The sequence below is a fragment of the Nicotiana tabacum genome, chromosome 22 (assembly GCF_000715075.1).
Source record: "Nicotiana tabacum cultivar K326 chromosome 22, ASM71507v2, whole genome shotgun sequence".
Taxonomy (NCBI): domain Eukaryota; kingdom Viridiplantae; phylum Streptophyta; class Magnoliopsida; order Solanales; family Solanaceae; genus Nicotiana; species Nicotiana tabacum.
In genome coordinates, this window is record NC_134101.1 from 6,622,305 (window position 1) to 6,636,607 (window position 14,303).

Genomic DNA, 14,303 nt, shown 5'->3' on the forward strand with positions numbered 1-14,303 from the left:
GTGTTAGTAAAATTCATATACTACCCCCATTTTTGCTAAAAAAACAGACCGAACGCCTTTGAGTTATTAGCTCATTGTTATTAATATAAGTAAACATGGCTTCATCCATGGATAAAATTGTTATATCCAATGAAGAGGAAAATTCAATGATGAAGGCTATGCATCTTCCTACTGGTTTAATCCTTAACATGGTTTTGAAAGCTGTCATAGAACTTGGCTTGTTTGAGATCATAGCAAAAGCAAATAGTCAATTATCCTCCTATGATATTGCATCTCAACTTCCCACAAAAAACCCTAAAGCCCCACTTGTTCTTGAAAGGATTCTAAGGTTTCTTGCTAGCCAATATTTTCTCACTTCCAACATTTCCAAGGATGATGATGGAAAAATTCACACATCATACAGTTTGACACCTTTGAGCAAGAGTTTAATCTCCGATAAAAACGGATCATCTTTTGCTACTTTTTACTATTGGCGACTGATCCAGTAGGTATTAGTTCCTGGTACAATTTTATATTTTCTCATATTTAGTTCATTGAGTTTAACTTCTATACACTAACGTATAAGAATTTTGTACTATCAAGTCACATACTTGCTACAAGAAGACAAAATACATTGATTGTGTAAAGCTTTTGTATATTGTTAGTCTATTTAAGTTAAATCCTTGTTTCATTTGTGATTCGAGATCTATGTTGATTGGATATATTTTGACTTCTTGTTAAGGATTCATTTGAAAGATGCAATTCTAGAGGGTGAAATACCATTCAACAAGGCTCATGGAATGCATGCATTTGAATACCATGGAAAAGAAAGTAGATTCAATATGGTGTTCAATAAAGCTATGCAAAACATCTCTTCCATTGAAATGAAGAGAATTCTTGAGTCTTACACTGGCTTCCAAGGAGTAAAAGAGGTCATAGATGTGGGAGGTGGACTTGGGGTATCATTAGCTTCTATAATTTCCAAGTATCCTAATATCAAGGGTATTAATTTTGACCTACCCCATGTCATCAAAGATGCTCCTAACCATGCAGGTAATTTATTTTCCTTAATTATTAAGGATTTTTTTTACTTTTAGCCCGCACCAGAAACTATTTATATTTGGTAGCCGAAAAAGTGTATAAAATTTGTATAATTTTTGTATATAACATACATAATGTATATAGATATATACAAAAAATATACATTTTTCAGCTATTATTTTAAGAGTAGCTATACAATGTTATTTTCCCAATTACTTACTAATCATTTTAATTGAATATGGATCATATTCTTGAACTAATTATCTACTTGTTAGTCCCAAACAACACGTTTATATTTAAAAATTTAAAGCTGTATTTCATGGATATTGAAAGATCAAATTAAGCTTCAACTCTTGCTTGTTATATTAGGCATAGAGCATGTCGGAGGAGATATGTTTAAGAGCGTTCCTAAAGGGGAGGTAATCATTCTCAAGGTCAGTATTCTTTGTCATATTCATACGGAGATTTAACTTATATACACTGGTATTGTAAAGATTCTTTTAATTATATTAGTTGTGTAGTTTAATCTTCGATAATAACTTGGTTGTCATTTTTACCAAGTTACTGTTTAATACATATCATAAAAATTTACTTGTAATTTTCTTATAAGTGACCTGTGTATCATCAGGTTAAGTCTGTTTGTTACAAACATGATCTAATAACCAAGAAAATAAATAGAAGCAAATTACAAAATTATATCGATAATGAAATTTTTTGTACACTGTCAATGTATATGTTGTAGGCGACACTTCATGATTGGGATGATGACTATTGCCTGAAAATTTTAATAAATTGTTGGGGAGCTTTGCCAGAAAATGGTAAGGTTGTGGTAATAGAACAAATACAGCCAGAATATCCAGAGACTAATCTTCTCTCTAAGCATTCATTTGGTATGATATGTTAATGATTACTGTGTTTAATGGGGGGAAAGAAAGAACAAAGCAAGAATTTGAAGCTTTAGCAAAAGAAGCTGGATTTTCTGCTCTCAAAATTGCATGTCGTGCATATTATTGCTGGGTCGTGGAATTGTACAAATGTTAACTTATTATACTTAGTCGGAGGCTGGGCCAGGATTTGAATTGGTATTCTAGCCTTTTTATGTTATTGGCAACAAAGGTCAAGTACACTACTCCAAAGCAACCTCATTACAACCAGGACAAAACAACAGAGTTCATCGTCAAGCTCCTCCAATTCTTGGTTCCTCTGATTATTCTAGGTGTGGCTTTTGGCGTTCACTTCTACACCAAACAGTCAGCTTGAAGATTGATTATGGTGATCTCATAATAAGAATCCAAATTAGCGAGACGTTAGAAGAGCAAAGAGGAAGGGCAAAAAAGAGCTTTTACTTTGTTAACCAGGCAAATAATCTTGGTTAAGTTCTACTCTGGGAACAGTAAAGATATATTTGGTTTCTGTGTTAGTGAGGATGCCTTTGCTTTTCTTTGTTGCCATTCAACTAGTCTTCTTTTTTATTATCTTAAGTCTCTGAACTTGGATTCTTGGCTTTCGGTGTTTGCTTTTATAATCTTATTACCTGACTAGTCGTTGCACGTGTATGCCATATCGATATTTGCATAATGTATATTTATAGTTATAACTTATTTATATATAATCTAAAAATTAGATTTATAAGGATAGGAAATTAAAGAATAAGTTTAGAAAGTAAAACTCGATTTTATCTCCACTTTCTTCTTGATATAAAGGCGAAAAAGAGAAATCAACCCTCTATTTATCTTTCTCCATAGTGTTGCAAAAGTAAAATAATCAAAATGTTTAGCTTTCTACGTTCTTTGTCAAAGGTGGACGTGTTTCTCGTCTTCGTGCTTTTTTTATAACCAGCCAATTGCTATGAAGGTTAACATTTCAAAATTTTTTGTGATGGTGTTTATTGATCTATCCTTCAATATTTGCTTGCAGTTTGTTGTGAACGTTTGCACTTTGAGTTCATGGGTAAAGCAGTAGAATTCTTTCTTTCCCCATGAAAAAAGGATTCTAATAGGAAAAGAAATAAATTTACATATTGGGATGGTACTGAACAAAATAAGACAATTGAAAAGAGACTATACTTATATGGAAAAATAGGAATTTCTGACAAAAAGAAGAGAAAAATGTTGAAGTGATTTGACATTTTGATGTGTGCAATAGAAGATATGAAAAGTCTAAACGGGGGAATTTCAAAGGGCTATTTGCACATTTTGAATCTCAATAACTACTGATAGTCTAAACAGTCCTCCCCATTTATTAAGCAAAATAGCAATATGAAAATGGGTTGAGACCTGTGTTTTATGATTATGAGATGAGGTGTCACATAGTGACTTTTATTTGAAAGATTTATATTCGAAAGATTTTACTTTGAAAGATTTATATTCAAAAGATGTTTATTTGAAAACTTATATTTGAAAGATTATATTTGAAGGACTTACATTTGAAAGGTGTATATTTGAGGGACTTGAATAATTGGTTGTACTTGTGTTCCTTATTTGTTTGAGTAATATTTATGATATTCTTGTGGCCTGGTTGTTCATATCCCTAATTGATCCTCGTTGCCATCACTGTTATTTGATTTCTATTATTTTTGTATACTGCTATATTGCACATGTTATTAGACTAGTGAGTGTCTTGATTGTACCTAGTCACTACTCTACCGAGATTAGTCTTGATACTTACTGGGTACCGACTATGGTGTACTCATATTACACTTCTACACATTTTTGTACAAAGCCAGGTATTGGAGATATCGGATTCGGACAGAGATTAGAGTGTGATCGCAAGGATTCAAGATAGGGCTGCTTGGTCGGCGCAGTTCCTTGGAGACTTTCCATTTTATTGTACTGTCAACTCTTATTCGAACAATATTGTATATTCGATCCTTGAGATCATTGCATGTATTCAGTTGGAGTTCGTGACTCAGTATTACAAGTCTTGGGAGGTGGTTATATGTCATGACCCAAAATCTCATCTGTCGTGATGGCACCTATCTCAATACTAGGCAAGCCGACAATCTCAATAAACTCCTATATCTTTTAAGTTTAAAAACAAAATAATTAAATTCAGCGGAAGAAAATTCACAAATACATATATAAACACTCCCAAAACCCGGTGTCACTGAGTACATGAGCATCTAATATGAATACAAGTCTGGAAATTCCATAATATTTTGAGACTAAATGCAGTAAATAAGAAGGTAGGAAAGGAGAGGCAAGGTCTGCGAAACACGACAGCTACCTCTGAATCTCCGAAAAGTCAATCGTGCGAAAGAATTAACACCCGCTATATCCGGGAACACCTCGATCTTACATTTGAGATGGAAATTTGAAAAAAATTGTAAAAATCTCATAAAATAAATTTTTGAGATTTCGATGTCTATTTGGAGTCGGATTCCGAGACGTGAGCCCCACTGACAATTTTTAGGTTAAAATTCGGATTTTGTTAGAAAAATTATATTTTCTTATGGAATTTATTCTTATAATTGGTATTGATTGAATCGAATAAATTATGATTAGAATCGAGCCGATCAGAGTCGGAAAATCGAGGAAGAGGCATACTACTTGACTGATTGAGCGTGGTTTGAGGTAAGTGACTTGTCTAACTTTGTGTGAAAAATTCGCCTTAGGATTTGTATGGATATGAAAATGTTGATGTGTTGAAAGTCATGTACACGAGGTGACGAGTGTGTACACTGGCTAAATGTGAAAGATTTTATCTTTAAATTGTGTAGAGCATTGTTGCATATTAATTAAATTATTTTATTCTGTTATATTCATCATCATTAATATATTTTCGTATCTTAAATTTGCCTGACCTGATCCTGCTAAGTGTGTTACCTGTTTAATTGAAACTCTGTTTCTTTTGTTCTGTGCATTATTTGAAGGATAAATTTCTTAAATTTAAATATTATTAAAAATGAAGTATTTTATATTTAAAATTATGATATTTAGACAAGGTGTTAAATTTGTGAAATATTATTTTTGCTGAATATATTGTGAAGATTTTTGTATTCATTGTGATTGAGCTGTGAGCTCCGTATTGTAGAAATAAGGGATATTATTCTGTTGAATATTTTGTGAGACTTTGTACTCATTGTGATTGAGCCGTGAACTCCTTATTGTGGAAAATATTCTTGTTGTTGATTTATTTTGGCAAGTTAAAATATTTGGGTACTTGAGGTGCAAATTGTGATATATTGTGATATTGATACGCATGCGGTGGTATACGGTCTGGGTATTGAAACTCATGCAATGAGATAAGGGTGGCTTGATACGCGTGGCTAGTAGGGGAACAACTAGAAGTCATGCGGTGTGATAAGGGTGGCTAAAACGCGGGATGCTATTTCGGGAAAAATATTTTCTTTAAAATTAAATGTGAAGGCTCCCGCGGTGATATAAGAAAAATGAGATATTATGAATTTATTTATGATTTGGGACTACGAGACGGTACCTCGGGAGTACCCTTATTGATATTTCTTTATGGCTGCATTGCGTTTGGTTATTTTTGATGTTTTTCTTAAAGTTGTAAATTTCTGTTTTCCTTCCGCGAGGTGTTAATTGCCCTTATTCTGTGTAGTTAAATTATTACATACCATTTGCTTGATTTATCCCCATTGTTATTATTGTTATTATATTATTAAACTTTTTTCCCTGTCTTTTATTATTCCAGTAGGGCTTGACCTGACCTAGTCACTACTCTACTGAGGTTAGGCTTGACACTTACTGGGTACCGCCGTGGTGTACTAATACTACACTTTCACGCACCTTTTTGTGTAGATCTAGGTACATCTTATCAGACCAGGCATCAGTGAATTGGCCATACGAGGAGACTTCGAAGTATATCTGCCAGTGTCCGCAGACTCCGGAGTCCCATTTTATCCTTATTATGTTGCTTCCTTATTTTCTTTAGATTCTGATATATAGAGATATTGAGGATAAATCCTTAAAAGCTTGTGACTTATTTCTAACGGGTTTTGGGAGTTGAAATTATTAAATTTGCAGTTCTTATATATTCGACTGTTGAGGATTAAATTTCAATTTACATTCAGTTATTCCGCATTGATAGGTTAATATAGTTTTAAAGATTAGGTGCTATCACGACATCCTACTGAGGCATTCTGCCGATTCAGTTAAGTTCTTCGGATTTGGGGTCGTGACCGGAGGGGTCTGATTAGGTACGTAGAAGTAGCTTTATCTTGTTTTTTATAGGCCGCTAACATGGAGTGATGTAAAAGTAGCACGAACGATTCTCGTTTTTTATTGAGTTTTAATTTGACACGACGCACTAAATTCATCTTGAATAGCTAAGATTAGATGACAGCATTAGCTTTTAAAGATGAGATATTTCTTTGTATTTTTGGTTGGATCGGTTTTTGCTTGCATATCTAGTACAATTAAACCTCTTTATGACATGCTCATTTGTTTCGAATTTTTTTGATTGTTATAACGAAGGGCTATTAAAAAAAATATATATTATAATATAACATAAAAATTAATTCCATAAAAAATTTGACTTTTATAATGAATGACTATATTCGAGAAAGAAACATTGATCATAAATTCTAACGAGAATATACATAAAAAAGAGGTATGTTATGCATTTATTCATTCATTCAATGCAAAGATTATATTACTAAATTTTGCTTAATATTTTATTAGTATAGCTTATCTTAAGACGGGGTCATTATTGGCCCGTTGCCCCTAACCCTACAATATTTCTTGCCAAACCCTGAGGTCTACACGTTTTACCATTCCTTCCATAATTTACCGTCAAACTTCCCACCAATTTAGCTATAACCTAATTAAAACAGAAAAGGGCCAAAACTGTCCCTAAATTATTCGCATGGGTTTAAAAATACCTTTCATCCACCTATTTTGTAAAAACTGCCCTCACCATTAAAAATCTCGCTCATTCATGCTCTTATTTCTTACGGACCTTTGCTGAATAATTTTTTTTTGTTATATAAGACGTGGCAATTAGTTATTGCTCAAAATTAAAAATACCACTCTAACCCAGATCTGATCTGTAAATAAGTCACCCACAATCCATCTTAGTCGTTCCAACCTGTTAAACCCCTTTTTGCCCCTCAAACACCCGATTCTATACACGACTTATGATCCAATCGTTATTTTGGTTTCATTTGTCAAAATTTCATATTTTTCTTTTTTATTAATTTATTATTTGGTACCCTATCCCTTTCCTTGTTCATCTTTCCCAACTTAATCATCGCCAACATTTTTCCAACCAAATCATCGCCGTCGAACTGTGAAGCTAATTTGCTCACATGATTTCAATTAACTCCAAAAAAGCTACATAGTGGCACAATAAATATCACTTTGGTAGAAACATAACTTATTAAACCATAAAATCTTAAAATGAACCATTAATTTAATTCTAAAGAATACGAGATTTCACTCAAAAAATTAAATTAAATAAAAAAAATATTAATTTAAAAATTAAATTAAGGCCAAAAAATCTGAGTGTAAGAGGAAGATATGTGGTTGTTGAAGGGTGAAGATCTTAAAGTTGAAGCCGACAGTGGTCCTCAGTCGCCAATGGCGAGTTATTGTACTTTGGCCATGGAGTAGAATGATTAGAGAAAATGTAGAGTGGAAGTGTAGGGATGAAAGAGGAGAAGTTGAGAGGTGAAGTTAGCGCATTTTAAAAAGTGGGTCATGGGTCGAGTATGGATATTTTAGGTCATTGAGTGGGCTAATAGGATATGGGATGAGGTTTTAATTTAAGTCATTAGGAAATTGACACATAATAAGTAATAAAATATTATCTTAATCAAAATAGGACAGTTAGTTTTCAGGGTATGGGTGGGCCGGAAAGTTAACGTTAGGGGCAATTTTTACAAAATAGATGGACGAAGGGTATCTTTAAACCTAAGCGAATAAGTTAGGTGCGGTTTTAGTCCTTTTCCGTAATTAAAAAAGCAACCTTTACTAACATTTAATATTCTTTTTATTGACATGTAAATTTTCAGTCACGCTAATACAAATTTTACAAACTTAAATATTCCATCGATTACACGACCATGAGCGTCTTTATTTTTCATTAAAAAGATTATCGCATGAGACGTGCGTTTATTTGCTTATTTGTAGTAATTCTACATTAAAAACTTATAATTACGGTATAATGGGCTAACCATGAATAAATGTATCTCTACAGAACTTAAATATAATATGCACCACTGAGAAAAAATCTCAGCTCCAAGAATTAACAGCACGTATTTGTTAATTGTTGTGATTCTCCCTATCCCCACATCCTTTTTTAAAAAAAAATTTAATATCTTTGTAATGATCTTATTCAACACCTCTAATTGATTTTAAAAAAAGGCTGACCTCGTAAGATTCTACTTAAAAGAAGGTAATTCTTGAATTCTTTTCTAAATCGTCTTAGTTTTCATTAGTTCGACTATGAAGGGCTCGAAATCAGTCTTCTCAGGCATAGGACATGTTGCGGGGGATGGCATCTCGACACATTTGCCGCACACAGCATAAGCTGAAATTTATATCATGTTATTAGTTGTTGTTAATCACCAGAACAGCTGCAGAAGTTGTTATGCTTCCCCCAGTACTACCGAAACATTTGCTCAGTGTGCTCAACTTGCTTTAAGCAAACCATAACTCTAATGTGACTAACAAACAGAAAAATGGATATTTCTTTGAGCAATACAGACTACAACATCAGTGCGGACTTTTTCCCTAAGCACCTGGTGCAGAAGTAAATGTCCACCGCTCTTATGGCAATGTTGCGGCTACTCCTTGTTTATTTCTGTTAAGATCGGGAATCCGGGTAGTGTGAAATTTAACAAAATAACGGTATAATGACAATAATAAAGACAATACAAGTTGATAACAACGACAATTAAAGCATATAAAGAGACACCAATTTAATATGGTTCGGTCAGTGTGACCTACGTCCACAAGCGGAGAGGAGCAATTTTACTATACTAACGAGAGTACAAAAGAGAGTACAAAATTAGAGTAAATACTCTAATTAATCCAAATACCCTAAGACAATAATCTCACAAGTTCACTCCAAAGAAAGAGTTCACACAAGTGCTTCCCAACACTAACTCTCATACAAAACACTCTTAATAAAGGAGGAAAGGAAGATATAAGAAATGAAGACTCAAGTCTTGTTGGTGTATTTAAAATGAACTAATGACCTTCCCTTTTATAGGCAAAAAAGTCTTGGCCTCTTAGGCATAAAAGAAGAGATACAACTTGTGCAAATGATGTCTACCACACAATGCAATATTTTTGGGTCACAAAGAATATTGCCAACAAAGTCTACACTTTGCAAAGATTCTTATGTTTATGTGAGATGGGCTCCATTAGCCAAAATATTGGCCATAATTACAAATCTCCACCTTGGCCTAATTTTGGCTGATATAGTAAGTTTGCTCCACCTTCTCCGCAAAAGCTCCAATGGGCATATGTCAAAATTTAATTCCATCAAAATTAGACAAGTTGTCTGATACCGAAACTGTAGTAGGGTCTATAACAGTGGATCCCAATAAAGTATACAACGAACCAGATCTGTGTGGTTTCATGATCACAAGAGCTCCTTGAAAATTTTTTAGAACTCTACTTTTACCAGTGAATTTGCACCCAAGGGATTCTAAAGTGCCCAAAGAGATAGATTTTTCTTCAACTCAGAAACATATCTAACGTCGGTGAGAGTTCTCACCACACCATCGTGCATTCTGATCCGAATTGTACCTTTGCCAATAACGTTACAAGTAACATTGTTACCCATTTGGACAACTCCACCTTCAACTGAATCATATGTAGAAAATAAGTTTCTGCTAGGACACATGTGATATGAACAACCAGAATCTAAAATCTACTCATTGTTTAATCTGAAACTAGTTTCAGTTGCTAAAAATATAGTTCCCTCAATCTCATCAGTTACTACACTAGCTTCGGCGGTGTCAGTATTTTTGTGCTTATTTTTTATTTCTTTATGCGTTTCTTTATTTTTCATTTTATAGCTTTCAGAGATAATGTGATCTTTCTTATCACAATAACGACACTCTAAATTATTGTATCTAGATATGGAGTCGGATTTGCCCCTAACAAACAAGTCAACTTCCACTTGAGTTCCATTAGCTTCCCCAGTAATATCACTATCTATCTGTTCTTTTGATTTTAAGATATATTTAATATCCTTATGAGAGATATTATCCTTTGTATAAAGCATAGTATCTCTTATATGCTTAAAAGATGGGGGTAGAGGACAAAGCAATAACACGTCTTGATACTCATCTTTAATTTCAACATCTATATTACTCAAATCCATAAGAATGGAATCAAAGGTGTCAAGATGAGAGAGAATAGAGGTACCTTCACTACAACAAATTTGGCCTAAGACCACACTAATTTTAGACAACGCTGGGAAAGTGTTGCCAATAGTGTCTATGGGAACGCTTTAAAAGTGTAGCCTTTATTTTGAGCTTTTGGCCACGGAAGTTTAAGCTACGTTTCTAAAGTGTACTTTCTAAACGTAAAGGCAACGTATTTTAAAGGTTGCCAAATCATAAAATATTTGGCAACACTTATTCACCTATATACAACGCTTTTAAAGCGTGCTATCTTTTTAATCACAAAAACAACACTTAACAAGTGTGCTCTAAAATAAAGAAAAAGATTTCATCAAAAATTTTCCTCAATTATTTCTTTCAGTAAATTTTTTCCCTATTTTGAAAGGGCAAAAGAAAGAACCATCGAAGTCTTCACCCTCTCTATAGACCCGTTAAAATCTCCATCTCCACCACTAAGCCGCTTGGTTCCACCGGTACCAAATCCAGCATCCCTGAAATTTTCTTCTCCATTGACCCAATATATGCGTCTAAGAAAGAGAAAATTTCAGCATTCAAAAGGTATAAATTATTTTATTTCTTTACATGTTCCTCTACAACTTTAATCCCTTTAATTCTTCTAGGTTTTTGCCAAAATTTCTCTTTATTAGGCTTTGTGGCTTCGATTTTTCTTTGTATTAGGGTTTTCAAGTGGTAAATCAACTAATTATTCCATGAGTGGGATTTATTTTTAATTCACATTCCCCTGATTGAAGCCCAATTCACATCACCTAGAAGATTGAAGTACGTTACCCTTCCCTGTAATTTTAAGCTTCTTCAAGAAGCAAAAGGGAACCATCAAAATTCAGTTAATTCATAGTCCATTTACTCACTAACTCTTTTATTATAATTTCTTGCATTTTGTTCTTGGGTTGTATTGTTAAAGGTCACTTGGTTCAGAAAGGTTAGTGGGTTCCTCTTATTTTGCATTTTTTCTCAATTGGGTTTCTTAAAGTTTCTATATTTTGATGTTCTTTATCTGAATTTGCATCCATGATAATTTGCTTTGCTTATTTCTGCATTGTTTATACAGAAAGTGAGTTTCTTTCTCTTGTTATGTATTTTCCTCAATTGGGTTTCTTAATATTACTCGCAGTTTATATCAATTGATCATTTGTTTCACTTATGGCTGCGTTGTTTATGCAATCTTCTTTTTTTTTTCATTAGTTACAGAAAGTGGGTTATACAATTTTTCTCAATTGGGTTTCTTAAAGTTTGTACCTTTTTGAGATTTTGATCCAAATTTGCATCAATTGATTATTTGTTAGTTATCAAGGGAAAAATAGGTGAGATTTCGAGAAAATAAATCGGGCATAAACTTGTTTGATCAACTATTCTTCACTCTCTCTAGGAGGAGCAGGGATGGTGCTACAATACAATTATTTAATAAAGTTGTAACTTATGTTGTATGTTTATTTAGGTTTTCTTCTTCAGAGAGTATCAAATTTTAGGCTAGGAGTTGTGTTCTTCGACTAGTTATCTGCTAATTGAGTGTCTTTAATTCACCGAGCCAGATAAATAAGATGCTCTTATATGGGCATTGAAAGGTTGTCATTGACATTTTGTAGTAAATTTAAACATATTTGATAAACAGATTTAACAAAGGAGTCTTGGACAAAAAATATGAATAATACCTAAAGATAGTACACAATACTAATTTGGAGATGTCTATTTTTGAAATTGTCAATTGGTAATGAAGAGGAGTTATTAGCCCATGTTTTCCTTTACTTCCTTGATTTTTATCTTTCATGGCGTCTCATCATTGTCTAATTACCGAAATGCAGTGCACTTATATTTCATCTTCTTGTGGACTAGCAAACATTGAGCAAGCATACAGATATTGAGCAGGTATTTCGGATTTCTGAAAAGCATATCTGCATTTTTTGTATTTTTGCACTGTGTTTCAGCATTTCAGCACATCGTTTCTGTGTTTCTGCAGTTTCGGCATTCCTGCACTGCGTTTCTGCATTTTCTGCTCTTTGCACGGCGCTTTCTTTATTTTTTCACAACATTTCGGCATTTTCTGAATTTTTGCAGTGTTTCAGCATTTCTGCACAGTGTTTCTACATTTCTGCAATTTTTGCACATTATTTTTGGGTTTCTGCACAGTTTCTGAAATTTCTGCATTTCTGGACAGTATTTTTGTATTTATGCAAAGTTTCTGTATTTCTGCACAGCATTTCGGTAATTTTTGCATTTTTGCACAGTTTTTCCTCATTTTCTGCATTTCTACACAGCGTTTCAGAAATTTCTGCATATCTGGACAGTGTTTTTTGCGTTTCTTCAAAGTTTTTCTGTATTTTCTGCATTTCTGCACAGTGTTTCAGCAATGTTTGCATTTCTGCAGTGTTTTTGCATTTCTGCACAGTTTTACTGCATTTCTGCACAGCGTTTCGGCAATTTCTGCGATTCTGTACAGTGTTTCTGCATTTCCTATGCAGCATTTCGGTATTTCTGCATAGTATTTCTGTATTTTCTGAACAGTGTATTTTATGCACATTATTTCTGGGTTTCTGTGCTGCATTTCAGAAATTTCTACATTTTTGGACAGTATTTTTTGCGTTTCTGCATAGTTTTTCTGCATTTTCTGTATTTCTGCATAATATTTCGTCAATTTTTGCGCGTGGCATTGGTAATGTTTATTCGACACTTTGTTAAAAATATGACTTTCATTTCTTTACATCGGATGAAGCATTTAGTGCAGTGTTTGGAAAGGAGCAGCCTGGTCGAATACGATGGTATGGTAGATCAATGACAACAAGTACTCTGAAAAAAGATGAGGAAATCAGCAAGCTCCAATAAAAGCATAACAATGAAGTCTCTACTTTGAAAGAAGAAATGCAAGAAATGAGAGAAGAAATGTAAGAATTGAGGCAATTGCGTCATTGCTTTAATCTATTGGTGTAAAACAATCCTGGACTAAATGTTCAAGATATACCAGCATCTGTTGGATCTAACCAACCTTCTCCAGTTGATGTAAGTAGCGCACAGGCTGTAAGAGGCCAAAATCTTCCACACTCTTTTGGATCAACCCATAGGAATTCGTGAAAAGGTATTTAGACTCTACATTTCCGCCAAACTTAAATGCTTTCTGCTTTGTATTGAGTTTATTGTCGAAATTTTTGGTCTTGAATTAGGTGATGTAGATCTTAGAGTTATTTTAGCAACTATAGAAAGATTAGACACTAAATGTGGCGAGTTTTAACTTATTGTTGTCTTTGCTCTATTGTCCTTCGAGACGACTGTTAATGACCAGTTTGCAAGAAGGCCTGCAGAAGAGAGTGGACTTTTGGTTGCCTGGTTCTTTCTTAACACCAGATCTAAGAACTAAACTATTTACCCTCTGTTGATTAGGACAATAATAAGTTGAGTAGCAATGTATCTTCTTTTGTCAACAAAATTGTGTTTCCACTGTTCTTACTTTAAAAATAGGATCTAAAGTTTAAGAAGTAATACTTCCACATAACATGCAACTATGTGGATCAGCTTTTGAACACACTCATCAAAAGCCACATCAAAGTAAAACTAAATGTCGACTTCTTCTCTTCCTAAGTTTTTATATAGTGAACTGGTAATTATAAGTTTTCTTGTATTGCATGGTTACTCATTGTTCAATTTTTATTTATATGTGACTGAAAAATATGCAGAACATGGTGTTACTATATGTTATCCTAGTCTTTGTTCTTCTTGACGAACGATCAAAGATCAATTTCTATCTTATTATAGTTTCTTTTTATGTGTAGGAGAATGTGGGTGATGCAATTCAAAATGGTGGCGGAAAGTCAATTTGATCTTAATGTGAATGCAAAGAATTTTTGAATAATTAGGATGTCTAATATTCATGATACTATATGAATATATTCACTTTTGTAAAGTTTATTATTAATGGGCATTTTGACTCATTATTTTATTAGTATGTGTATTC

The 14,303-nt window shown here is 33.5% G+C and overlaps 1 long non-coding RNA gene and 1 pseudogene across 2 annotated transcripts; both read left to right on the forward strand.

The window, feature by feature from the left end:
* On the forward strand, positions 1-2,495 carry LOC107807711 (myricetin 3-O-methyltransferase 3-like; annotated as a pseudogene).
* Positions 2,496-10,618: 8,123 nt separating this feature from the next.
* LOC107807712 (uncharacterized) lies at positions 10,619-14,288 on the forward strand. Of its 2 annotated transcripts, none has more exons than XR_001652950.2 (4): positions 10,619-10,900; positions 12,163-12,226; positions 13,071-13,430; positions 14,105-14,288. It is a non-coding gene; the product is annotated as an uncharacterized LOC107807712 (long non-coding RNA). The 2 variants fall into 2 exon arrangements; XR_001652949.2 differs by having other exon boundaries at positions 10,622-10,900; positions 14,122-14,288.
* The last annotated feature ends 15 nt before the right edge of the window (positions 14,289-14,303 follow it).